The following is a 27239-nucleotide window of genomic DNA, read 5'->3' on the forward strand; positions in this document are numbered from 1 at the left end:
CTGTTGAGTCTCACCAATGTAGACGATGCCCCAGCAGGGGCATCGGATGGAATAGATAACCCCTATTTACTCACAGGCGACATGCTGCCTCACCTGAAAGAACTGTTCGGGGCCCTAAATGGTGGTGAGGAAGGAGATGTAAGGGCAGGTGTAGCATTTGTCATGGTAGCAGGGATAAGTGTTAGGAGGGAGATCAGTGGGGAGGACCGAGTAAACAAGGGAGTCATGTAGAAAGTGATCCCAATGGAAAGCAGAGTGGAGGGAGAGGGAAAGATGTACCAGATGGTGAGGATCTTTGATGATCGATGATGCCTTCTTGAGGTAGTGCCTCCTGTAGCAATTACTGATGGTAAAAGGGATGTGCCTATGATGTCCTGGACTGGGTCTACTACTCCCTGCAGCTTCATTCCTGTGCATTTAAGTTAGCATACCAGTCAGGATACCTTCAACAATACGCCTGTAGACATCTGGTAAGAGTATCCAGTGGAATGCTGAGCCTATTTAACTTTCTAAGAAAGTAAAGGCAGTGATGCAGCTGCAATATGCAGGACCCAGTTCAGCCCAGATGAGAGTGCAAAAAGAGCATCATCTAAAAGGTGAAGATTCAAAATTAAAGCATTCCTTTAAAAGTCTGCTAATGTTAAATTCCATCGACTATTTAAGTCTTAGTGGGCTAGATACAATGGCCTATTGACTTAGTCTTTTGTTCTGAAGATATGGAGCTGAACAGGAAGCTCATCAGGACATGTCAAGAAGAAGACACCACAAAATTTTCTGTTTTCTAACACCCATGTGATGCATCACTACAATGAGCTGACTGAAATCACACAACATGCCAGCATCATTCAGCATATCCAAACAAAATGCTGGAGCTACTCAATAGGTTGATCAGCATCTATGGAAGGGAATGAACAGTGACGGTTTAGGTTAAGATCCCTCAACAGGACAGGAAAGGAGGAGGACAAAAACCAAAATAATAGGATGGGGGGGGGGGATGGGAATGCAAGCTGGCAGTTGACAGGTGAGAGGGGGGATGTAGCTGGTGGGGAGAGAAGAATGAAAGGGGATGTTGTGAGAAGTTGTGAGGTGATAAGCAGAAGAGATTAAGGGCTGAAGAAGAAAGAATCGGATAGGAGAGAACAGTAATCCATGGAAGAAAGGGAAGGAAATAGGAAGCTGAGGGAGATGGTGGGCAGTTTCCAAGAGGTGGGGGGGGGGTGCAAAGAGAAGGGTTGATGAATGTAATGGGCTTGATCAATCAACCCCAAGCTATTCAAGTATACAGGAGATGTGGCAATAAGTATACCAGCTCAACATAGTAACTTAAATCTAATTTATTTTCATAAAATAGAAAGCATAAAATATTACACAGCTAGTTACAAAGATTTGAGGGTTCATGATTCCTAGTTACAACTTGATTGTTGCTGTTGTCAGGGGATCCCTGAATTCCAACTTGCTTGTGTAACTATCCCTGGATCCTTGGCACTGATTGCGATCTCCGGCCCTTGGTTGAACTCCAACGAAGCTGAGAAAGACAGCCAAATATATTCATAAGCTTCACAAGGTAGAGATACACAGAGACAAACTCTTTGACCCTACATTAGCTAAGTCTGTTCACACCAAACAACATCATAAATCAATTAAATGCTTTAATTGTCATTCACGTCCCAACACAACATTCCTTCGGACTTACAAAAGTACATTAATGACTACACACATAAGCAATTATCTTGAATGCAGCGCTCAGTGACCAACAAACACTTAGTCATTAACAGACATCCTCATGTTAATGGTGCCTGAGACTAAGAAAGAATCTAGCTACTATCAACAGACATTCTACAGATATTAACATATCTACAGATCCAACATGCTAAGAGTTCAGAAAGAGTAGAATTGTCAGTTTGGCCTTCCAGACATTCATGCAATGTTTTGCAAAATTTAATGTAACACGATAGAGCCATAGAAATGAGGGAAAACAAGTGGTGGGGAATAAAAGAAAATGGGGTAGATGTTACTGGAAACGAGAGAAAGCAATATTGATGCCATTATGGAGACTACCAGGATGACATATGAGGTGATGCTTCTCCAACCTGCATCTAGCATCACGGTGTCAGAAAAGGAGGCTGGGGCCATGGACAGACGTGTTCCCTGTCCTCATGACCAACAGTACCCATCAGCTCTGGTTCTCCAACTTCTTTCCCTTATTCCATCGTCCACTGTCCTATCCGATTAGATTTCCTTTTCTTCAGCATGTTTCAGGGCAGCATATTAAAAGACTCTGGAAACAAGATATTCTGTTTCTGAGTTCTGAACAGAACCTGCCACCCACCCATCCAAAACCACCCTGGAGTTCAAACCAGGGACAAACATGAATCCAGAGATTAATGTTAGAGGTTTGAAAGGATTATCATTATGATTATCTTCAGCTATATCGGCTTTTAGTATAAAAGATTACATGAAACAGTGAAAATGCTGATTTGAATAATTCTAAGTGTAGGAACTGAGTTCCAGATTGCACTAGCTCCAGCAAAGGAAGTTTGTTTTATAGTAACAATCAATGTAATGAGACATGTTCTGAGCTGAAGCTATTACCCTGAATCTTTCCTTGTATAGAAATGCACCTAAAGTATGGCACTAAATTGTGCTTGTATTAATTCTAGAGTGCATCTGTGGTTATAATTCAATTACTATTTTATCATCATTTCACATTGGATACAACCAAAACATTTAAATGCAAATTACATGATTAATCCACTCAATGTTTTGAACAACTATTGTCAACTGAACTTGACACATTGTAACACAAGCACACTTAAAAATAGCAACACATGTTCTTGAGAAGCAAGAACGACAGCTGGAAATTACTTCTTGGAGGTGGGTTTCATCTGATTATAAAGGGAACTTGTTCACCAGAATATAATGTGCATCAAAGCACATTGTTGTGCTTTGATTGTTCTACGGAGGACAGGAAGGCTCTACAATGGGCAGTCAAAACTGCGCAACGCATCACAGGCAGCAGTCTCTCTGCCATCAAGGACATACAGAAAGATGCTGTAAAAGAGCTAGTAATATCTTGAAGGATCCTACCCATTGTGCTCATGGACTGTTTGTCTCGTTCCCATCAGAGAGGAGGCTACATAGCATCCATGCCAGGACCACCAGACTTTAAAAGAGTTACTTCCCCCTAGCAGTAAGGCTAATCAATTTCTCCACCCACCAACCCACCCCTCCACACCCCCAGTACTACTCTATCATTTCCTGCAAGAGTACATATGCTCCTGTGCTTAGTGTCACTTTATGAACATACAATAAATCTATCCGTATAAACTATCTTAAGTATTCATATTTATTTAGTTTTCTTTATTATTGTGTTCTTTACCTTATTGTTTTTTCTTGCGCTGCATCAGATCTGGGGTAACAATTCTTTTGCTCTTGTTTACACTTGCATACTGGACATGGAAATAAACAATCTTGAGCATTGACTATTCTCATATATAAGATTGTCATGAAGACAATACAGGAATTTCCCGGAGCTGCTTGATGAGAATTTTTCAGCCCACTTCCAGCAGAGTTATAGTGGTGGATGAAAAGTGGTTTAATTCTGAGGCTTCTCTTTTGCGACATGAACAAGAGCTTACCAATTGCTACATGCAATGTTGGGATGATTTACAGTATATTTCCAATATAAGTCAGATGCTTGTAAGGATGGGTATATGCAAGCAGCCAATAAGCTACAGATCTTACTGACTTGTATCATTTTCATAACCCTGTCAGAATATATTAGCCCAATAAGCTTTTTTTAAAAACTTCAAACAATAAGCTTTATTCAAATATATCTATATAAGAATTACAAAAAGCAGAGTGCAGCTTTATCTGCATTTATGGACTTGTCCAATCTGAATATTCATAATGTTATTGGGTCTATACACTTGTAGTGTTAGTGCCTTTTATGTACAAGCCACTATTTCCTCTTGTGTGGCCTCTTTGGATGACATGCTCTTCAAGCAGCTCTGGCGATGATGGATTCTGCAACATGGTTTGGAGCATTTGTTCAGGAACAAACCCACAGAATCCAACACATCCCTGTCCCCCTGTGTCTGCAGGATGTTCTGCACTCATCACTGCTGATGGACTCACAGCCAAGGGTGTTTACAAAGAAGAAATCTTCCAAAAAGGACAGGCAGTGTGGCAATGTCTATCTGACTGGGATGCTGCGAGATAATGGCTCCAAGCTGCTCTTCTGCACACGAGAGACATGTAGAAACTAAGCACTTTGCACCCACTTACTTGCGGTCCATACACTGATTGATACAACCGCATATCAGGATCAGAATCTGGTTTAAAATCACCGGCATTTGTCCTGAAATGTGTTAATTTTGCAGCAGCAGTAGAAGGCAGCGCATGATAATATAGAAAAAAACTGTGAATAACAGGTAAGTATCAAATAGTTAAATTAAGTAAGTAGTGCTAAAACAGGATTAAGAAAAAGTAGTGAGGTGATGTTCATGGTTTCAATGTCCATTCAGAAATCAGATGGCAAAGGGGAAAAAGCTGTTCCTGAATCACTGAGTGTGTGCCTTCAGGCTTATGTACCTCTTACCTGATGGGAACAATGAGAAGAGGGCAGGTCCTGGGTGTTGTGGGTCCTTAATGATGGACACTGACATTTTGAGGCACCACTCCTTGAAGATGGCTTGAATGCTACGGAGACTAGTGCCCATGATGGAGCTGATTAATTTTACAAGTTTCTGCAGCTTACTGCGATCCTGTACAGTAACCAGCCCCCACCCCCAATACCAGACTGTGTCACACGGTAGATCTGTAGACATTTTTGAGTGTTTTACATACCAGATCTCCTCAAACTCCTAATGAAATACAGCCACTGTCTTGATTTCTTGATAGCTGCATCGATATGTTGGAATCATGTTAATTCCTCAGAGATATTAACACCCAGGACCTTGAAATTGTTCACTCTCTCCACTTCGGACCCCTCTATGAGTCATCATAGTGTCATCAGGAAGAGGGAAAACCTGTGTACAGTTTTGCCCCCATTCTTCAGGGGACTTGTGCATCATGACCAATCTCCATCAGCACAGGTGCACCACAAGGCTGTGTGTTTAGTCCCCTGTTCTACTCCCTTCATACATATCTTATGACTGTGAGGGTAAGCCCAACTCCAATGCCATATTCAAATTTGCTGATGACACCACACTTGTTGCCCCAATCAAAGGTGGTCACCAATCAGCATGTAGGAGGGAGATTGAAAATCTGGCTGAGTGGTGCCACAACAACCTCTTATTCAGAGTTAGGAGGAGCAAACCAGAAGTCTATGAGCCAGTTCTCATTGGGGGATCAAAGGTAGAAAGGATTAGCAATTTTAAGTTCCTTGGTGTTACTATTTCAGAGAATTTGTCCTGGGCCCAGTATGGAAATGCAATTACAAAGAAAACAGCTGTTCTATTTCCTCAGAAGATTGTGAAGATTCAGCATGACATGAAAAACATTGATAAACGTCTACTGATGCATAATGCAGAGTATACTCACTGGCTGCATCACAGCCTGCTATATCCTTAAACAAAAAATCCTGCAAGAAGAAGTAGATACAACCCAGTTCATCATGGGTAAAGCCCTCCTCACCATTTTGCACATCCACACAAAGATTTGTTGCAGGAAAGCAGTATCCATCTTCAGGGACCACCACCATTCAGGACATGCTTTATTCATGCTGCTATCATCAGCAAGAAGATATAGGAGCCTCTAAATCCTCACCACCAGGTTCAAGAACAACTATTACCCTTCCATCATCAGGCTCTTGAACCAGTGGGAATAACCATTCACCTTCACTTGCCCATCATTGAAATGTTCCCACAATCTATGGACTCACTTTCAAGGACTCTTCATCTCATGTTCTCACGATTTATTTATTGTTTATTTATTTATTTATTCCTTTTGCATTTGTACAGTTTGCTGTCTTTTGCACACTGGTTGTTCATCTGTCCTGTTGGGTGTGGTCTTTTATTGCTTCTCTTATGTTCCTTGGATTTCTTGTGTATGCCCGTAGAAAATCAAATTTCAGGTTTGTATATGGTGACACATACAGTTTGTACTTTGATAATAAATTTACATTGAACTTTGATCTCTTAGTCCCTGAACTAGATAAACTGGAAGATATCCTGAGGATGGGGAACAGGCCACATCTGTGCCAAGTACAGCAGCCCTGAGAGCATATCATACCTGATTAGCAAGCTATTTTCAGTTATTGACAGAAATCATTATTTCCACAAACCCAGCTTCTCAGTTTACCTTTATAATCAACTCCAGCTAATTCTTCTTGCATAACTCAGCTTCGCTAAACCAGATCCCCAGCACCTTCAAATGTATGACATTGAAGAGGTGCCCTCCCAGTCAGAGACTTCATCTCGAGAAGCCATATCACCCTTAGTGCATGCTACCCTCAGGACTGCAGCCACGGGGAGGAAATCGTTACCCAACACTTAGCTGACTGTGAATTTACTAAGAGGATATGGATATGGACGAAGGGTCCATCTCCCAGTTCATCCCCAGCAGTTGATCTGATATATGGGCTATTTCTGCTGACACATCCCAAGACTCTCTGATCTACAGGTTGTTGAAATCTTATTGAATATTTTGAAGAGGTTACGAGGAAAGTTGATGAGGGTAAAGCAGTGGATGTTGTCTATATGGACTTCAGTAAGGCCTTTGACAAGGTTCCTCATGGAAGGTTAGTTAGGAAGGTTCAATTGTTAGGTATTATTATTGAAGTAGTAAAATGGATTCAACAGTGGCTGGATGGGAGATGCCAGAGAGTAGTGGTGGATAACTGTTTGTCAGGTTGGAGGCCGGTGACCAGTGGTGTGTCTCAGGGATCTGTACTGGGTCCAATGTTGTTTGTCATATACATTAATGATCTAGATGATGGGGTGGTAAATTGGATTAGTAAGTATGCAGATGATACTAAGGTAGGTAGTGTTATGGATAATGAAGTGGGTTTTCAAAGTTTGCAGAGAGATTTAGGCCAGTTAGAAGAGTGAGCTGAACAATGGCAGATGGAGTTTAATGCAGGTAAGTGTGAGATGCTACATTTTGGTAGGAATAAACCAAATAGGACATACATGGTAAATGGGAGGGCATTGAAGAATGCAGTAGAACAGAGTGATTTAGGAATAATGGTGCATAGTTTCCTGAAAGTGGAATATCATGTGGATAGGGTGGTGAAGAAAGCTTTTGGTATGTTGGACTTTATAAATCAGAGCATTGAGTATAGGAGTTTGGATGTAATGTTAAAATTGTACAAGGCATTGGTAAGGCCGAATTTGGAGTATTGTGTATAGTTCTGGTCACTGAATTATAGGAAAGATGTCAACAAAATGGAGAGAGTACAGAGAAGATTTACTAGAATGTTACCTGGGTTTCAGCATCTAAGTTACAGGGAAAGGTTGAACAAGTTAGGTCTTTATTCTTTGGAGCATAGAAGGTTGAGGGGGGACTTGATAGAGGTATTTAAAATTATGAGGGGGATAGATAGAGTTGACGTGGATAGGCTTTTTCCATTGAGAGTAGGGGAGATTCAAACAAGAGGACATGAGTTGAGACTTAGGGGGCAAAAGTTTAAGGGTAACACGAGGGGGAATTTCTTTACTCGGAGAGTGGTAGCTGTGTGGAATGAGCTTCCAGTAGAAGTGGTAGAGGCAGGTTCAGTATTGTCATTTAAAGTAAAATTGGTTAGGTACATGGACAGGAAAGGAAAGGAGGGTTATGGGCTGAGTGCGGGTCAGTGGGACTAGGTGAGAGTAAGCGTTCGGCACGGACTAGAAGGGCCGCGATGGCCTGTTTCCGTGCTATAATTGTTATATGGTTATATGGTTCCCAGGGGCACATACCAAGACAGATATCATGCTGCTGGAAGGAGATCAAAACTTAGCGAAGCACATCCTTCGATCTACCCAAAACTGGTTGGTCTTCCAGCACAGTAAGATGTCTGCAAGGGAATGCTGTCCACGTGCCCAGTCCGCACTACAGGAGTACATGCTGAGGGTTACACTGAAGCTCAATGCACTGTGGGGTGGGACAACAGTAGAGGCTCCTTCTGCTACTGTGGGATAGAGTTGGGTGAGGAACCCCCTCAACAATGCAAGGGGATCACCTCAGGGAGCCACAGCATAGCTATGGTACTATGGCTGTTTGTGGTTTTCTCTCTCTCTTTAAAGTTTACAATGCAAAATGTACTGACCAAAATGGAATTCTTTTTTCACTTATTTTTCTTTTTGTATATTTTCATCATGAATAAATATGGTTTTGAAATATTGAAATATTATATTCTTCAAGTATTTGAGGGGCATACCCACAGAAACCCAGCCCAGTAGAGGGAGGACTTTAAACTTCAGTACTTCCTCACAAGACCTTTAGATTAGTTGCACAATGCTTCATTGCATCCCTCCGTGTATCTTGCTCTTGTCTGGAATGTGCTAATTAGCAGCATTCCCTTAGGGACATCTGTTGTGCTGGGAGACCAAACAGTTTTGACAAACAGAAGTACATATTTTACTGAATAAGTGATCTTCCCATAACTTTTAATATTTGTGTTGGTATACATCCCTGGGATAGCCCATAGATCAGATCTGATGGGACAAACCTCATCAATGACACTTGCAACCTTTTCCATTCATTATTTGCAAATGTATTGTCTACACCTTACAAAGTGGGAAACAAAAGTGCTTCCATTATTGCAGGCATCTCCTGATCAGTGTGCATTTAGGGTGAGAAGTCAACTATGCAGGAAAAATCTGAAAGGGTGGACCAGCCAAATAAAATCTTTGTACTTATTGGTCAGTTCTGGAAATGAGTTCAGTTCAGTTCAGTTTATTGTCATTTAGAAACCACAAATGCAATGCAGTTAAAAAATGAGACAATGTTCTCCAGAATGATATCACAAAAGCACACGACAAAACAGACTACACCAGAAAATCCACATAACGTTTGGCAATCCCCAATCCAGAGTCTGGAGAGGCTGCTGTGTATTAATATCACGCTACCATCTTAGCACGTTCCCCGGAAAGGAGCTCCAAATCCACCAGACAAAACAAGACTACCCAGACACACCAAGTCAGGAGACCAACTCTACCACCCAACAAACCAAAAACTAAAGCTACAAGACCTACACAAAACCATATAGTTACATATAGTTATAGTTAACATATAGTTAAACAGTGCAGACAATACCATAATTGATAAAAAAAACAGACCATGGGCACAGTAAAAATAGTCCAAAGATGTTAAAAGACCATAAGTTTGAAAGAAACCACCACACAGTTTCCACAAGTCCTCAGGGTCCCAATAGACTTGTCATCCCACGCAGGTGGCAGAAGGGAATACCCCTGCTATGGACTTCCATGGCACCGCCAGACTCAGCCTTGCAGACGCAGCACACAGTGAAAGCGCCGTGACCACAGCGAACTCCAAGTCCATCGAACCTCCGAGCCTCCGACCATCCCCTCTGGCACAGCCTCTCTGAGAACCATCCTCTGCCGAGCGCACTACGACACCCCCGCCAATGGCCACCGGCAACGCGACCCCAAGGACTGGGGTCCTGTTCTTCTCAGCAGAGTCCCAGACCTCACAACAGCAGCAGCAAAGAAGAAGGCCTTCCTGGAGATTTCCAGATGTTCCTCCATGCTGCCATGACTGTTTTTCATCAGATTAGGATTGTGCGTGGCACCCCACTTAACAAATAAAAGATATCAACTCCGGAATGGCCGCTACAAACTGCGTCGCACTTCCATCTTGGTCACATTATTGAAGCATTCTGCCAAGTGGTTTTGACAGTCTTCTCAGGAAACAAACCGACTGGATCAATTGCAATTTTCTCTACCAAGGCAGCAGGATATTTCATGCTGACCACTGCCTGATGATTTCTGTTCAAGAGTGTTTTCTTTAAAGGAAGTTTTAACAAAGCCAGGTAGTTTGGCAATGTTCAAGTAAATGGACAAATGGAGTATTAATGGTAAGACTCTTAGCAGTGTGGAGGATCAGAGGGATCTTGGGGTCCGAGTTCATAGGACACTCAAAGCAGCTGCGCAGGTTGACTCTGTGGTTAAGAAGGCATACGGTGTATTCGCCTTCATCAATCATGGAATTGAATTTAGGAGCCAAGAGGTAATGTTGCAGCTATATAGGACCCTGGTCAGACCCCACTTGAAGTACTGTGCTCAGTTCTGGTCGCCTCACTACAGGAAGGATGTGGAAGTCATAGAAAGGATGCAGAGGAGATTTCTAAGGATGTTGCCTGGATTGGGTAGCATGCCCTATGAAAACAGGATCAGTGAACTCGGCCTTTTCTCCTTGGAGTGACGGAGGATGAGAGGTGACATGATAGAGGTGTATAAGATGATGAGAGGCATTGATCATGCGGATAGTCAGAGGCTTTTTCACAGGACTGAAATGGCTGCCACAAGAGAGCACAGGTGCTTGGGAGTAGGTACAGAGGAGATGTCAGGGGCAAGTTTTTCACACAGAGAGTGGTGAGTGCATGGAATGGGCTGCCAGCAACAGTGGTGGAGGCGGATACGATAGGGTCTTTTAAGAGACTTTTAGATAGGTACATGGAGCTTAGTAAAATAGACGGCTATAGGTAAGCCTAGTAATTTCTAAGGTAGGGGCATGTTCGGTGCAACTTTGTGGGCTGAAGGGCCTGTACGTGTTGTAGGTATTCTATGTTTCTATGGTGTGGCAATGAGACAGGTTCTTCCTCCACAATACCAAGGACAGGTAGAACCCATAGAACCGAGTGCTTGCATACTGAAGCTTTAAGGCAGGAGTTCCCAACCTGGGTCCAAGGACCCCTCCGCTAATGGTAGGGGTCCATGACATAAAAAGGATTGGGAGTCAATATTCTAAGCAGACTTTGATGAAGCCACACAAAGAGAGATCATTAGGACATATGTGATACATATTTCTCCCCCTCCACCTTCTCCCCCCACACTTCCTTGGAACATGTATATCATAATGCACTCATCTTGGATCCCCAGGTGAAACAAAGGATGTCTCAGGAGACTGCTGTGTATCAGAGGGTTTACGGGCCACAGGTGTATTGCACAGAGTTTTATTCCAGTCCTAGCCACCTGTTTGTATTTAGCTTCATCACCTGAAGCCAGAATTCACTCCAGTTTGTTCTGTTGCAAATGCTATACTACCACTCACCAACACAGAAGTTAGGACATCAGATAACATAAGCGATGGGTTGACAGGATGGACTCTGGATGATCAACCCTAATGTGAGCAAAAGGTGAATGGATAATTCAAGAAACAACTCAGCCAGGTTTATTTTTTTGTCCTATCGCTGTTGATCAATATAGATATAGAGTTCAGAGAATCAACAATCATAAGGAAACATCTCATAGAATTGCTAAATTAAGTAAAACAGTAATTAATTGTGCCAGCAAACGCTTACACCTGGGTCACAAATAGTAGAAATTGTGTGATAATATCATGGTAATCTGAATATTTAAAGAATCTTGGAATCTGTTGAAATCTACTGCAGAGGACTAATGCTAAGTCAGTAAAAATAGGAATATTTAGGTTGCTCCAACTTTCCACTCTCAGCCTCATCCTGTGAATGATCGCTCTTCAAAGGGAATGAGTGATGAAATGCTTTTGAAGATTAAAAAATCACGGTAGCTGACAGGGAAGAGGGCCCAAAGGTGAGTTGCAGGTTGCTGAAGTAAATATGGTGGGAGACATTTTGATTCTTGCGAACACTCATATTGAATGAATGAGCCTAAGTATAACTTGAGTGCAGATGAATGAATTAAAACCCAGTGTCCTTGACTGAGCAGGTGATAACTGTACAAGATGTGGTGTGTGTAATAATCTATGCTTTCTCTTAGACTTACAAGGTAAATAAAGCCTTCTCAGCCTTAGCTCCTTGGAGAATTGTGAGATTTTTTTTTCTGGGCTTATAAATTCCACCGGGAGAGAATGTATTCCTTTAACCTCATCTCAATTGTGTATTTTCCCTTTGCTGTTTCTTTCTCCTGCAGCTGGTCTCCTGCTTTCTAGAACATACCTTCCAGAAAAACTCCAGTGAAGGAATAAGTGCAATTTCAGATCATGCAATGTTTCCTGATACATTCATTCAGATTACGAAGAAACACAACTGAAGACAAACAATATACAGTATTTACCAATCCTCATCATCATTATGTGCTTTGTCATATTGATGTGGACAATCATAGTCTTATCCATGACTATGATTGCTGTTGGCAAAATTTCCATTGCCTTCTTCTGGGCAGTGTCTTTACAAGATGGATGACCCCAGCCATTATCAATACTCTTCAGAGACTGTCTGCCCAGCATCAGTGGTCACATAACCAGAGACATGATATGCACCAGCTACTCATATGACCATGCAGCATCTGCTCCCCTGGCTTCACGTGACCCTGATCAGGGGACTAAGCAGGTGCTTCACCTTGTCCAACAATAATCTACAGACTAGCGGAGGGAAGGAACTCCAAACACTTCCTTTGGTAGAGATGTATCTCCACCCCTCCACTCAATATTTACCAGCACCCAATGAAAAATCAATAAAACAGAAAATAGTGGAAAGACTCAGCCTGGTCTGCAACATCTATGAAAAGAGGAGAAGTTTCAGATTCTATACCCTTCCTGCCTCAGAGCATATTGAAGCATCTGAACCCAGTGTTCGGATGACGATTTAGACATCGGACCAGATTGAAAGTTCAGTGTGCTGGAGTTCAAGGTGAAAGATGGGCCAGTTCAGCTTGCTGCTCTGCTGTGCACTGAACTAATGGGCTCACTTTGTGAACTTCAGTCCAGAATGCTATTTGCTTGCATCTATTGTTTGCATGATTTGTTTTTTCTTTCTTTGCACATTGTTTGATGGTCTCCATTTTTTTAAATGGGCTCTTTCTGGGTTTCTTTGCTTTGTGGCTGCCTGTTGGGAGACGAATCTCAAGGTTCAATAATGTGTACATCCTTTGATAATAAATGGACTTTGAACTTTGAATAGTTTAAACCGAAAGGAGATAACTTTATTCATCTTGAAATTTCACTGGAATATAACCTTTGCTGCTTATTACCTATGGAGGGAGAAGAAACTCATCATAGAAATACTGACAGCAGACAATAATTTTGTGACCATTACATCATCACCGTCACTGATCCTAGCAAGTGTAAATGAGGTTTCCAGTTATTTCTGGAAAGATATCCAGCTGAAATCAAGTAGCAAACTGGAAACCATATGCACAGTTCTGATCATTTTCTCAACTTGTTTTTGAGATCCACAAGAAACAATAAATCTGGAACATATCTGTTTGATGGCTGCATCAAAGTATATCAAACTCATCTTTGAATCACAGTAGATCTTGAGAAAGTATCAAATATGGATGAGATGTAACGTTGAGTACCAAGCTCTTCCTTTGATATCAAGGATTTTGCACTGCATTAATATGTGGAATTTTACTTTCAATGCCAAATTGAAATTTTACAAAGAAGTCACGTACTTGCACAGAATTAGACTTGAATTGCCTTATGACATAGAAGGAAGGCACTTATTTCATTGACTAAAATGGGAGTAGATTTAAGAATAGATTTAGGCCATTTGGCCCATCAAGTCTGCTTTGTTATTCTATCATGGCTGATTTATTATCCCTTTCAACCCCTTTCTCCTGCTTTCTCCCCATAACATTGAATGTCCTTACTGATCTAGAATTTATCAACCACAACTTTAAATGTACCCAATGATTTGGCCTCTAGGGCTGCATCTGGCAATGATTTCCACAGATTCACCACCATCAGGCTAAAGAAATTCCTCCTTATCTTTGTTCTAAAGGGATGTCTTTGTATTCTGAGGCAGTGCCTTTCGTTCCAAGACTCCCCTACTTTTGGAAACATCCTCTGCATGTCCACTTTGTTGAGGCCTTTCAAGGTCAATCAGAGCATTCCCATCAGGTGCACTGTTCTGTCTATTTCCTATTAGTCCGACTTATCTTAAAGGCTCCTTATTTACCTGTTACCTTACTTAACTGTTAACAGTGGTAAGTTAACACACCAACGTGCCTTTAGATTGGTGGAGGTTACCAGAGCACCCAAAGGAAACTGATGTGGTCACAAAAAGAGTAGGCAACTCTAAATAGACAGCACTGGAATCCAGGAGCGAACCATGTCTGCTGAGGCTATGGAACAACTCTATCTAAATACAAAAACTACAAAGTTTGACGACTTTGGTAGTTTGGGCAACAATACTGAAAATTACGACTGTAAATGTACAAACGTAAAAAGCTAATACATAGATTACAATAAGTATTAATTGTCTCAAGGTACACCAGCACAACAGGAAAATGGCTTAGCCATAGATAACAGGGAAAAAATAAATATAGCATTCAAAGGAACAGGCTTATCATTTTGTTAAAAAGTGTAATATCTCTGGGATTTTTTTGAATTTAACAAAGGAGAACTTAGATATTCAAAAGGAAATGAAAAATAGGATACATTAGAAACCTGGAAAGACACACAAAAACGAATTATAAAATCTTCTATATAAATCTACGCAAAGGAAAATACAATCAAAGACTAATTTGGGTTCCTTGTGCACTGAGACTGAGCAAATTATATTGAGGAAGAAGGAAATGAAGTGAAAATGAACAAATATTTTCTGGCTGCTGTCACAAAAGGCAAGTAAAATCTCTCAGAATAATGGAAAATAAGAGATTTAAGTAAATGATCAATTGAAAGAAATTAGCATTAGTTAGTAATAAGTTTTGGAGAAATGAAGGGAATAGTAAGACTGTGTGCATACATCTACTGATGCCTCTGAACACACCATCAGTGATGTTCCTGGAATCATCGGGTGTTTCGGGTCTTTCAACATCATACACCCTTCTCCAAGTGACCCAGCCGGGGCTGATCAGACCCCAGCTTGTGTCCAGATGGCTAGCTACATATGACTCCATGGCTCCTCTCTCTTGAGCCCCTCTCTGCCACATCGGTGGTACTGCGGATGGCTCTCCTCTTCCTCTCTCCCTCGATGCCCAAATTGCTGAAGGCTCTGGCTAATGAACAGGCTGCAAATCCCCTACAACCAACTTCCACTGCGAGACACCTCGCTCTCCATCCAGCCTGCTGGCAGTTGCTGACCAGTCCTGTGTACTTCGATAGCTTCCTTTCAAAGGCCTCTTCCAAGCGATCTTCCCTTGGGACTGTCAGCTCCAGCATCACCACCTGCCTCGTAGACTCAGACACAAAGACAATGTCTGGGTGTAGGGTGGTGGCTGCAATATGGTTGGGGAAATTCAGCTGCCTTTCGAGGTCCACCAACAGCTGCCGGTCCCTTGCAGATGTCAGGATACCTGCAGATGTTCTTTTGGCGGGTACTGGCTGCTCCCCAGCTCTGCCAAAGGCAAAGGTCTGCTTGGAGGGTCGGGACCACTTCACCCACTCAACTCCTGCGCTGATGGCTTCAGCGATGGTCTACAGTACATTTGCAAAATCTGATGCTCTGCTCACAAGATCTTGAAAAAGGTGACAATGGAGATAAAAATGCACTGAAAGTCATCTTTCCAACTTCCAAAGCTACTAGAAGCACTCTCACAATTTTGAAGGTGGCAAAGGTTACCCACCATTTAAGGGGACTGCTAGTTACAAGTTTCTACAAGTTGTTTACAAGAAAAATGAATTGTGAAGAAAGATTTGTAAAGTGACTGAATATTGAATCTATAGATAAAATGGAGCTAAAACATTTGAAAGAGTACCGTGATTGTGATGAAGTAAGTGATCTTTTACTGAGCTGTAATGTTCTTTGCTGGTGAGATTAGCACATTTGTTTCATTCACATGGAGCTAACAGAAGGTTATTGATTGCTTGTAAGGATTAATGTTGTTATGTGTGGTTTCAGAAAAAGGAAGCTTAGTTGGGTGGGCAAATGGATTTTCCTCAATTCAAGCTTCTTATGGTTTTCACATGAGTTTTATGTAATCAGCATGCCTGGAGAGCCTCATATTAAAATGCTTCTTCTGTGTTATATTTAATGACAAGAAGGTTGTAGTTAACTCTTCAATGCCATGGGCTAAATGTATTCCTCAGGAAATTTGCAGTGTGTTTTCAACTTCTCAGCTAGTAATAACTTGCACACAGCCTATTACTTCTACAACCAATTAAAAATAATCATTATTGGATAACGTAAAATTAACTACCTCAGTCGTTTTTTTAAAATTTCCAGCTCCAAATCATCTTGTGTAATAATGTGAAATTCAATCCTTCTGATAAAGACACAATTTGAGCCAAGTTTTCCATTAAGCTAATGTGTGAACCTACATACAAATCAACTTAGCAAAAGCAGTATTAGGGAGTTGATTGCAAATAAAAAAACACACTTTAAGCCAGTATGAGAATATATTTTTCACTACAAGCCTGAATTAGATTAACATTACATGAATTACATAAATACTTCCCAAATGGAAATATTTATGGAAGTGTGTGGTAGAATTCAGTTTCAATGGTAAACAGTATACGAGGGGTGATTGATACGTTTGTGGCCTAAGATAGAAGGAGTCAATTTTAGAAAACCTAGCACATTTATTTTTCAACATAGTCCCCTCCTACATTTACACACTTAGTCCAGCGATTGTGGAGCATATGGATCTTGGACCTCCAGAAAGTGTCCACAGCAGGGGTGATAGATAAATTTGTGGCCTAAGGTAGAAAAAGATGAGTTATTAACTTCAAACTTTCTGCATAATCACTCAAAGAGTTGAACTGCATGTGCATGTAACGAGAGATGTATAACTCAGCTGCACAACCGCTGGACTAAGTGTAAATGTAGGAAGGGACTAAGTTGAAAAATAAATGTGCTAGGTTTTCTAAAATTGACTCCTTCTACCTTAGGCGACGAATTTATAAATCACCCCTCGTATTCTCATCACAAATATTTGGACCTAAAATCAAATTTGAATGAGAAATAAATTTGGATAGTTGTTTCAGTGATTTTTAATGGGTTCTGGATGCAATGGGAATGAAAGAATAACAATGGGGTTAGTGCCCTTTGCAATGTCCTGTTATTTGTGGTGATTCCCCAGGAGGCAATTAGAGCTACTAATACAAGGGGACATGTATTGTAAAATTGTGAGACTGAGAGGAGCAGAGCTTAATGCTGCATCTACCATTTGGTTTGCTTTCAACATTTGCCTTCCCCATCCACCAGCTTCTACTCTACCACTGGGACAGAGCTTTCATACATTTTGTCTCACACTCTGAATGGGTCATCCTTGAATTCCATTATCATACTTCACCTCTCTATATCTTCAAAACTGATCTTAAAATTCACTTTTCAACAAGATTCAGATGGATCCAGAGCCTCAACCCAAAACATGAACTGTCTATTTTCTATAGGAGTTTCAGAAAATTTGGTATGTCACCAAAGACACTTGAAAATTTATACAGATGTACCATGGAGAGCGTTCTAACTGTTTGTATCACCATCTTATATAGGGAGGGGGTCTTCAGCAGAAGATTGAAATAAGCTGCATAGTGTTGTGAACTTAGTCAGCTCCATCAGGCAGAGGGGGTGGGGTGGCCCTGTTGGTGAGGAATGAGATTCAGTCCTTTGCAAGGGGGGACATAGGGTCAGGAGAAGTGGAGTCTGTGTGGATAGAACTGAGGAACAGTAAGGGCAAAAGGACCCTAATGGGTGTTGTCTACAGGCCATCAAACAGTAGCATGGATATTGGGTGCAAGTTGAATAGGGAGTTAACATTGGCATGTGGCAAAGGTAATGTCACAGTAGTTATGGGGGATTTCAACATGCAGGTGAACTGGGAGAATCAGGTTGGTGCTGGACCCCAGGATAGGGAGTTTGTAGAGTGCCTACGGGATGCATTCTTGGAACAGCTTGTACGAGAGCTGACCAGGGACAAGACTATTCTGGATTTAGTGTTATGTAATGAACAGGATTTGATAAGCGATCTTGAAGTAAAGGAGCCATTAGGAGGTAGTGATCATAATATGATAAGTTTTTATCTGCAATCTGAGAAAGATAAGGGTAGCTCGGAGGTGTCAGTGTTGCAGTTGAACAGGGGAGACTATGGAGCCATGAGGGAGGAGCTGGCCAAAGTTAACTGGATGGATAGCCTAGCAGAAAAGACAGTGGAACAGCAATGGCAGGTATTCTTGGGAATAATGCACATGGTGCAAAAACAGTTCATCCCCCGGAGAAGGAAGAATTCAAAGGGGGGAAAGGGGCCACAGTGGTTGACAAAGGAAGTCAGAGATTGCATAGCATTAAAAAAAAGGAAATATGACAGAGCTAAGGTGATTGGGAGGACAGATGATTGGGAAGTTTTTAAGGAACAACAGAACTTAACTAAAAAGGCAATACGGGGAGAAAAAATGAGGTACGAACGCAAGCTAGCCAGGAATATAAAGGAGGATAGCAAAAGCTTTTTTAGGTATGTGAAGAGAAAGAAGATAGTTAAGAACAATGTTGGGCCCTTGAAGAATGAATTGGGTGAAATTGTTATGGGAAACAGAGAAATGGCAGAAGAATTTAATAAGTACTTTAGATCTGTCTTCACTAAGGAAGACACAAGCAATCTCCCAGATGTATGGATGGGCCAAGGACATAGGGTAACAGAGGAAATGAAACAGATTGACATTAGGAAGGAAACGGTGATGAGTAGACTGATGGGACTGAAGGCTGACAAATCCCCAGGTCCAGATGGTCTGCATCCTAGGGTACTAAAGGAGGTGGCCCTGGAAATTGCGGATGCATTGGTAATCATTTTCCAATGTTCCTTAGATTCAGGATCAGTTCCTGAGGATTGGAGAATGGCTAATGTTATCCCACTTTTTAAGAAAGGAGGGAGGGAGAAAACAGGGAACTATCGACCTGTCAGCCTAACATCAGTAGTGGGGAAGATGCTAGAGTCCATTATTAAAGATGAAATAGTGGCATATCTAGATAGCAGTGATAGGATTGGGCCGAGTCAGCATGGATTTACCAAGGGTAAATCATGCTTGACTAATCTATTGGAGTTTTTTGAGGATGTAACCAGGAAGTTAGACAAGGGAGATCCAGTGGATGTAGTGTACCTCGATTTTCAGAAGGCATTTGATAAGGTCCCACATAGGAGATTGGTGGGTAAAATCAAAGCTCATGGCATTGGGGGGAAGACATTGACTTGGATAGAAAACTGGTTGGTGGATAGAAAGCAAAGGGTAGCGGTGAATGGGTGTTTCTCGGAATGGCAGGTGGTGACTAGTGGGGTGCCACAGGGCTTGATATTGGGACCACAGCTGTTTATGATTTACGTCAATGATTTAGATGAAGGCATTGAGAATAACATCAGCAAGTTTGCTGATGATACTAAGCTGGGTGGCAGTGTGACATGTGATGAGGATGTTAGGAGAGTTCAGGGTGACTTTGATAGGCTGGGTGAGTGGGCAGATACTTGGCAGATGACATTTAATGTGAATAAGTGTGAGGTTATCCACTTTGGGAGTAAGAACAGGAAGGCAGATTATTATCTGAGTGGTGTAAAGTTAGGTAAGGGAGAAAAAAAGCAAGAGTCAGCATATCTGTTTGAAAAAAGTCAAGTTAAACAACCTATTTTCTTATACTCTACTCTTAACCGGTAAGATAGGTTGCTGTGAGCTAGCATTTGTTTATACACAGTGAGGTGTCTGCAAAATTCATAGATTGTTTTCAAGGCTGATCTTTCGAGAATGCTTTTTTAACTTCAAGCTGGTTACTGCTTTCCATTTACATTTTAAGAACTGAAGATGATCTCTATTTATGGTCAGAAGTCAAATAAACTGTTAGTTGGATGTTTATTTACATCTGTTTTTGATCTTACGTGTGGCAGCTGCTGCTTTTAGAAACAAGACTAGCAAAAAAAACCAAGAAGTGAATAATCATCACCATGGGTGTTTTAAACTGACACAGCAGAATGTTGAAAGAGGTACAGTAGACAGATAGAAAAATTGTTCTGTTTTTGGATGGAGTAGGAAGGAAAATAGTGCTGTCTGGGAGCAGGAAGCAGAAACAGAAGGGAGGAAGAGAAATGAATAACGTAGTCAGTAGTTTGTGCTTTTCTAACTTTCCACACTTTTCACTATTTTGTATATGAAAGCAGCCAAGTGCAGTTCCTCCTCTAAAAATACAAATGCTTGCCAACTGACTGCAATAACAAACAACATACAAAAAGAACCAGACAAGTGACACACTAAGTGATCTATATATTTATGGCAACAAGAAAGACCTTTGTAAGGTTGTGTGGCAGTGCTGCACAGTTTCCTTTGTAATTGACTTAATGTGGTAATTATTTTCCTGACTGAACACTGCTTTTTCCTTTTAATTACTGGCAGTGGCCAAAACCATTGTGTTAACACTGATGGCAGGTTCTTGCAAGCACAATTATTTCCATAAAAGTCTTATATAAATAAACTCATATTTCTTTTTCTCTGCCTGTCTGGAAAATGCTGCTATTCTTCCAGTCATCAGTTTCCTTGGTTTTTATATCAAATCTTAACACTGAACAATTTTATTCCCATGCTCCCCCTCACCTTTCTCTGCACTCCCATGGTTTCCTTTCATCTACCAGCAGTCATAATAAACCCCAGAGGCTATTTGCAATTCATTGCTCTTTGATCTATGACCTTCAGCAGGTGTTTGCATGCTTGGCCTTGGGTTTGGAAAGCAACATCAAAGTGTGTACTGAATGTGCCAGTCCCTTGTAGTTTCAGCCTGGTTCAATGTTTGATCAGGGGATTGTAAGAGGTCAAGCAATGCAGCGACCATGCAACCTGGTTCATTTTTGAATGGGGAACTTTCATTAAGATAGAGCTGGCAAGCTCCCTGTTCTAAATTGACAGAAGAGTGAGTACAATAGGTTCGATTTGTTGAATACTGGTGACCTGGTTAAATACCAGAGGGCTTCCTTACAGATGGCTGCTCAAACAAGGCAATGAGTCAATTTAAGGTCATCACACCATTGTTCTCCATACAGCCTAAATGCAAAATACCCCTCAGTTTTCTCCCAGAACCACTTTCTTCTCTGATGACTTTTTACAACCACATCTGAACCTCCAAGGCAATTATCAACCAAGAGCTTATCCCCATTTACAGTAACTATGTGACCAATTCAAAACAATTAATAAAGTTAATAACATTGAACGTCCATCCAAAGGTCACATTGATTTTATTTGTTGACTATTACCATTGACGAGTTGATATATGCCAGAAAGGATGAAATTAAATATGGAAGCATCTGTTTAGTGATATTAAGGTCCTTTAAAATCCAAGATGGTAACAGTGCCTTGTTTGCATTCAATTTGAGTCAAACCAATCTTTTCAATGGTGAAGTGTTAGCATGTGGGGACTGACTAGTCATATGATACTTTCATCCCACTCAAATATCTGCAGCTGAGCCACCATACAGGGTGATAAGGAAGGCAGAAGTTCTCCAGTGCTGGCTTTTAAATCTAGTTGACTAACCAAATGCACATATAACATTTAATGGAATAACCATGTATGTGAAAATTTCTTCAAGAGTGTGATCCCCACCAACTCTGCATGAAAATATTGCAGCATTGATAAGACCATAAGACATAGGAGCAGAAATGGGCTATTCAGCCCATCAAGTCTGCTGCCCCATTCAATGGTGGCTGATTTAATATTCCTTTCAATCCCAATCTCCTGCCTTCTCCCCATAATCATTGACACCTTTACTAATCAAGAACTTATCAACCTCTGCTCTTTAAGTACACCTAATGACTTAGCCTCCACAAACATATGTAGCAATGAATTCACAGATTCACCACGCTCTGGCTAAAGAAATTCCTCATTTCTGTTCAAAAGGGGAGTCCTTGTAATCTGAGGCTGTGCCTTCTAGTCCTAGACTTTCCTACTATTGGAAATGTTCTCTCCACATCTACTCTATCTGGGCCTTTCAATATTGAATATTCAACATTCAACAGGTTTCAATTAGATCCCTCCTCATTCTTGTAAACTCCAGCAAGTACTGGACCAGAGCCATCATATGCACTTCATATGTTAATCCTTTCATCCTTGTGAACCTCATTTGGACCCTCTCCAAAGCCACCACATCCTTTCTTAGATGAGGCCCAAAACTGTTCACAATACTCCAAGTGTCATCTGACCAATGCCTTATAAAGCCTCAGCGTTACATTCTTGTTTTCATATTCCAGTCCTCTCAAAACGAATGCTAACATAGCATTTGCCTTCCTTACCATTGACTCAACCTGCAAGTTAAACTTTAGGGGATCTTGCTTGAAGACTCCCAAGTCCCTTTGCACCTCTGATTTCTGAATTTGTTCCCCATTTAGATAGTCTATTACTTCATTATTTCTACCAAATTTCATGACCATACAAGTCCCTATGCTGTATTTCATCTGCCACTTCTTTACTCATTCTCCTAATCTGTCACTGTCCTTCTGCAGACTGCCCACTTCTTCAACACTGCCTGCCCCTCCACCTATCTTTGTATCTTCTATAAACTTGAGCAAAAATCTATCAGTTCCATCATCCAGGTCATTGACATATAATGTAAAAAGCAGTCTCAAAACCAACCCCTATGGTATGCCACTAGTCACCGGCTGCCAACCAGAAAAGCCCCTTTATTCCAACATAAGTAAAAATTAACATAACGGCCTTGTCAACCTTGAGTAAAGTAGTTCACTCAGGTGGTGTTTTCTTCTCTGGCTCATCTAGTGTTTCGTCCAGCTGATCTTTTACAGTATAATCTGTGTCTTCCTCTATTCCCCACTTTGACCTTTTACTTTTCTCACTTGCCTGTTACTTCCCCCTGGGTCTCCTCTTCCTTCCCTTTCTCCTATGATCCATTCTCCTATCAGGTTCTTTCTTCTCAAGCCCTTGACCTTTACCACCCACCTAGCTTCATCTATCACCTCCAGCTAGCCTCCTTCCCCTCTCCCCATCTTCTTATTCTGGCATCTTCCCCTTTCCTTCTCAGTCCTGAAGAAGGGTCTTGGCCCAAAATGTCAACTGTTTGTTCGTTTCCATAGCTGCTGCTTGACCTGCTGAGTTCCTCCAGCATTGTGTGTGTTGCTTTGGATTTCCAGCATCTATAGACTTTCTCATATGTGTTATCTATAGTGTCATGGATATTGAGGAAGTTTGTCTGAGGATTCAGCAGATTATAGATAAGTCGGGCAGAGAAATAGCTGATGAAGTTAAATCTAGACATGTGTGAGATGTTGAAATTTTGGGAATGTAAGAGGAAATTATTCTGTAAATGGCAGGGTTCTAGGACTCTTACAAGCATTAATGTACAGAGCTATCATGTAGTGTACAAACACCCATAGCTCCCTGAAAGAGGCAATACAACAAGATAGGGTGGTAAGGAAATCATATGGCATATTTTCGTTCATTGGTTGGGATGCTGAGTATAAAGTATTGGGAAGTCATATTGCAGCTTTATAAAATTTTCATTAGGCCACATATGGAGCATTGTGTGTAGTTCTGGTCACCACATTACAAAAAGGATGTGGAGGTTTTGAAGAAGGTTCGGAAGAGATTCACCAGAATGCTGCCTGAATTATAGAGTATCACTGTAAGGAGAGCATCAATAAAACTTACAAAGATGGTTTTCTCTGGAGCAACAGAGGCTGAGGTATAACCTGAGAGGAGAGAAGTGCATAATGTTCAATAGATTCAATAGGTTCAATTTAATGTCAGAGAAATATATACAATATACATCCTGAAATTCTTTTGAGAGATATAAATAATAATCAGAAACTTTTTCCCAGGGTAAGAATGTAAAATGCTAGTAAACATAGTTTAAGGTGAAAGGAGTAAATTTGAAGGAGATTTATGAGGCATTATTTTTAAACACAGAGAGTGATAGGTGCACAGGTTTATTCGCGTAACACTCACTCAGAAAAACATTGAAGTCCAACCTGTTTTTCATTCCAAGCTAATGAGTCTAGGGAACCTGTGAAAAGTGATTCAAAAAGTTTCTTCAAAACATTATTTTTCTTTTGAAGACAAAATATATTGATTATTGTTTCTGTCTTTAGCTATTTGGACATGATCAGTAAGCTAGCTCATACCACTACCCATGTCTGTGCATTTTATTCCTTTATTTGTGTATCTGATGATGTCATATCACTTACACACTAGTTCATTTAATTATTTATTCCTAAATAGGACAAAGATTAAACAATGATCTGAACCTTGTCAACATTATGATCTATTTTGAGTTTTAACACAGAAAAGAGCAAGGCAAGATACCGTAAGTATAGCTAAATCAATGAAAAAAAAGTCAAATATAGGACTCAGAAGGAACTTCATCATTCAGAAAGCAGTGATAATGTACAGTTCACAGCTACACAAAATGATTGAGGTGAGTAGTTTTGTTGAATTAAAGGGAAGGCCAGATAAACATACAATGGAGGAGAAAATGGAAGGTTACGGCAACAGAATTGGATGAGAATTATAAGTAGAGGGTAGAATGCAAATTAATAGCCAACTTTGTAACACCTGGGTCTAATTGCCTGTTTTTTTTAATAGTGTATAATATGACTTCATCCAATTGCACTAATATATCTCATTCACATTCCTATATATATATATATATATATATACTATAAATACTATTTGGTCTCTCCAGCCCTCGACTTCTGCAGTGGTATAGTCTGTGATTTTAGTCCCTTTTTTTGTATGAAAAACAACAAGCCAAACTGTTTTGAGTATTCATCCCTGTAAAAAATCTTTCTGGATTGGCACAATGAATCAATTTTAGTCACACCTTGATGTACCTCCAGTGACATTTCAGTATATTCATTAGTGAAAATACTTGCAGAGCAAAATAAACAGTGATTGCAGTCATGTACCATCCAAATCGATTGACCACAATATCCAATTGTATTACTCTGCTGTTTCCCAAAGTAAAAAAAAGACCTTCCTATCAATAATGCGCTTATTTGCAACATTTCCGTTGCACCCTATCTAAATGAAGATTTTATCACCTTTAACAGAAGCTCACACCGATTGCACCAATTAAAGTGCTTCTTCTGTGTAGGGAATTGCAGCCATAAATCTTCTCCCTGAGATTGCTCTGCACCATGTTACAGCCTTCCTGTGAGTTCTCAAGCAAAGTATTACCTGGCATCATCACCCTGGAGAAGGATGGTGAATTGCACTATTCATTTCATTACCTTTGTTCTGACTTTCACAAATTTACCTCCAAGACTTACACAGGGGATTACTCTACCTTACTTTAAATAGCTCTTTGACTGGCAAACAGGATTCTTTCAGTATCCAGTCAGATACTGAAAGAATGTCAGCTACATTTTTTTTCCTTCCCCAACCTGACAGTGCTGCTAGGTAGAGATAAGGATTGAGATTTTATTCTTCTCTGCCTGCAAATGACTGAAATTTGAATCTCTGAATATTAAATCTGAACAATGTGAAAATGTCAAATGCAGAATAATTTATTTTCAAATTAAGCACTCTCTACTTCCTTCTGGAGACTGTCAAAACAAGTCCAATTTATGTTATACTGAAAACTTAAAGGGTGACATTATTATCCCAAATTATTTACTGCATTATGGACTTTTATTTGTAAACTAAATAAAATAAACATGAGAAGGACGGGAAATAGAACCAGAAATAATGTTCCATTTGCCCTATTGCATTCAGTGCTATTTACCATAAACAGTATTTATTTCATGTATCATTTTTACTGGAAAGTCAGCTGATTATAATGCCCTATGGGTAGGTGGTTGATAAAATTGACTGCCTTGATTCCACGAGGAAAGTGAAACAGTACTTCAACAAAACACTATCAATATCTTCAGGAAAAGAGGGAAAAATACACAGGAATAAAAGTGAATGCAAGAAGTTTTAAAACATGCTCTTTTTCTACAAAATAGTATATTTTAATGAACTATGTAGTTGTTTTACCCCTTTAACTCATCGTGATTTGACTACTAAGCCTCATACAATTGGAAGCTTTGATTAACATTTTGATGGTGTGCTTTCTGGCTGATTCAGTGATCTGGCACTTTGCTGCCTCTGAGAGAATTTGCTGAGGTCTGGAGCAGAGGGTGCAGGCTGGGACGGGGCATAGACCCATGATCAACTCCAATTCTCACTGCTCTTCCCAATTAAAATGTCGAGCATAATTGAAAGCAAGGAGGATGATAGCGGAAGGCGAGCGGTTGTTCAGCACCTTCTGCCTATGTTTGACCATTCACCCTCTCCATCTAGCTAACTGCTGCAAGAAGAAGGTGCATGTGTTTGATCGATATATCTCTCTCTCTCTCTCTCCCTCCCTCCCTCTCTCCCTCTCACTCACTCACTGCTGTTAGAGGAAGGTGCCTGTGTTTGTCCAATCATTCTCTCTCTCTCGTTCACTGCTGCCAGAGAATGGAGCTGGAGTCTTGGGCCAGGTTTAAACAACACAGTTTGTCGTTGGACTTTGTAGTTCATGTTATATGTGGTTTGTTTTCTGGTTTTTCCATTATTTATTGCAATTTTGTGTGATTTTGATCAGGGGTGGGGGGCTGCCTCTGCGGCCTGTAATCAATGAATGACACACGCTCAATTGAAATGATCTGCACCAAACTGAACATTACTAAACTGTTTCAAGGACTGTTGTTTGATGTTTCATATTCTGTGTGAAGAACACGGTGATCTGCCTCAATGACTATCATCCAATGTACTTACATCCACAATGATGAAGTGTTTTGAGAGGCTGATGATGAAAAATATCAACTCCCACCTGTGGAACAACTTGGATCCACTCCAATTTGCCTACTGGCACAACAGGTCCATAACAGATGATACCTTACTGGCTTTTCATTCAACCATGGAACATCTGTACATCAGGATGTTCTTTATCGACTTCAGATCGGTGTTTAATACCATCATCTCCTCAGAACTAAACAATAAGCTTCAAAACCTTGGCCTTATGCAATTGAATCCTCAATTTGCTCTCTTGCGGACCCTAGTCAATTTGGATTAGCAACAACATCTCTGCCACAATCTCCATAAAAAGCTGTGTGTTTAGTCCCTTCTGTACTCACTTTACATTTACTATTGCATGGCTCAGCACAACTCCAATATCATATTCGAGTTTGCTGATGACACCACTCTCTTGGTCGGATCAAAGGTGGTGACGAATCAGCATATAGGAAGGAGATTGAAAATCTGGCTGAGTGGTGCC

Source organism: Hemitrygon akajei, chromosome 8 (genome assembly GCF_048418815.1).
Source record: "Hemitrygon akajei chromosome 8, sHemAka1.3, whole genome shotgun sequence".
NCBI lineage: Eukaryota > Metazoa > Chordata > Chondrichthyes > Myliobatiformes > Dasyatidae > Hemitrygon > Hemitrygon akajei.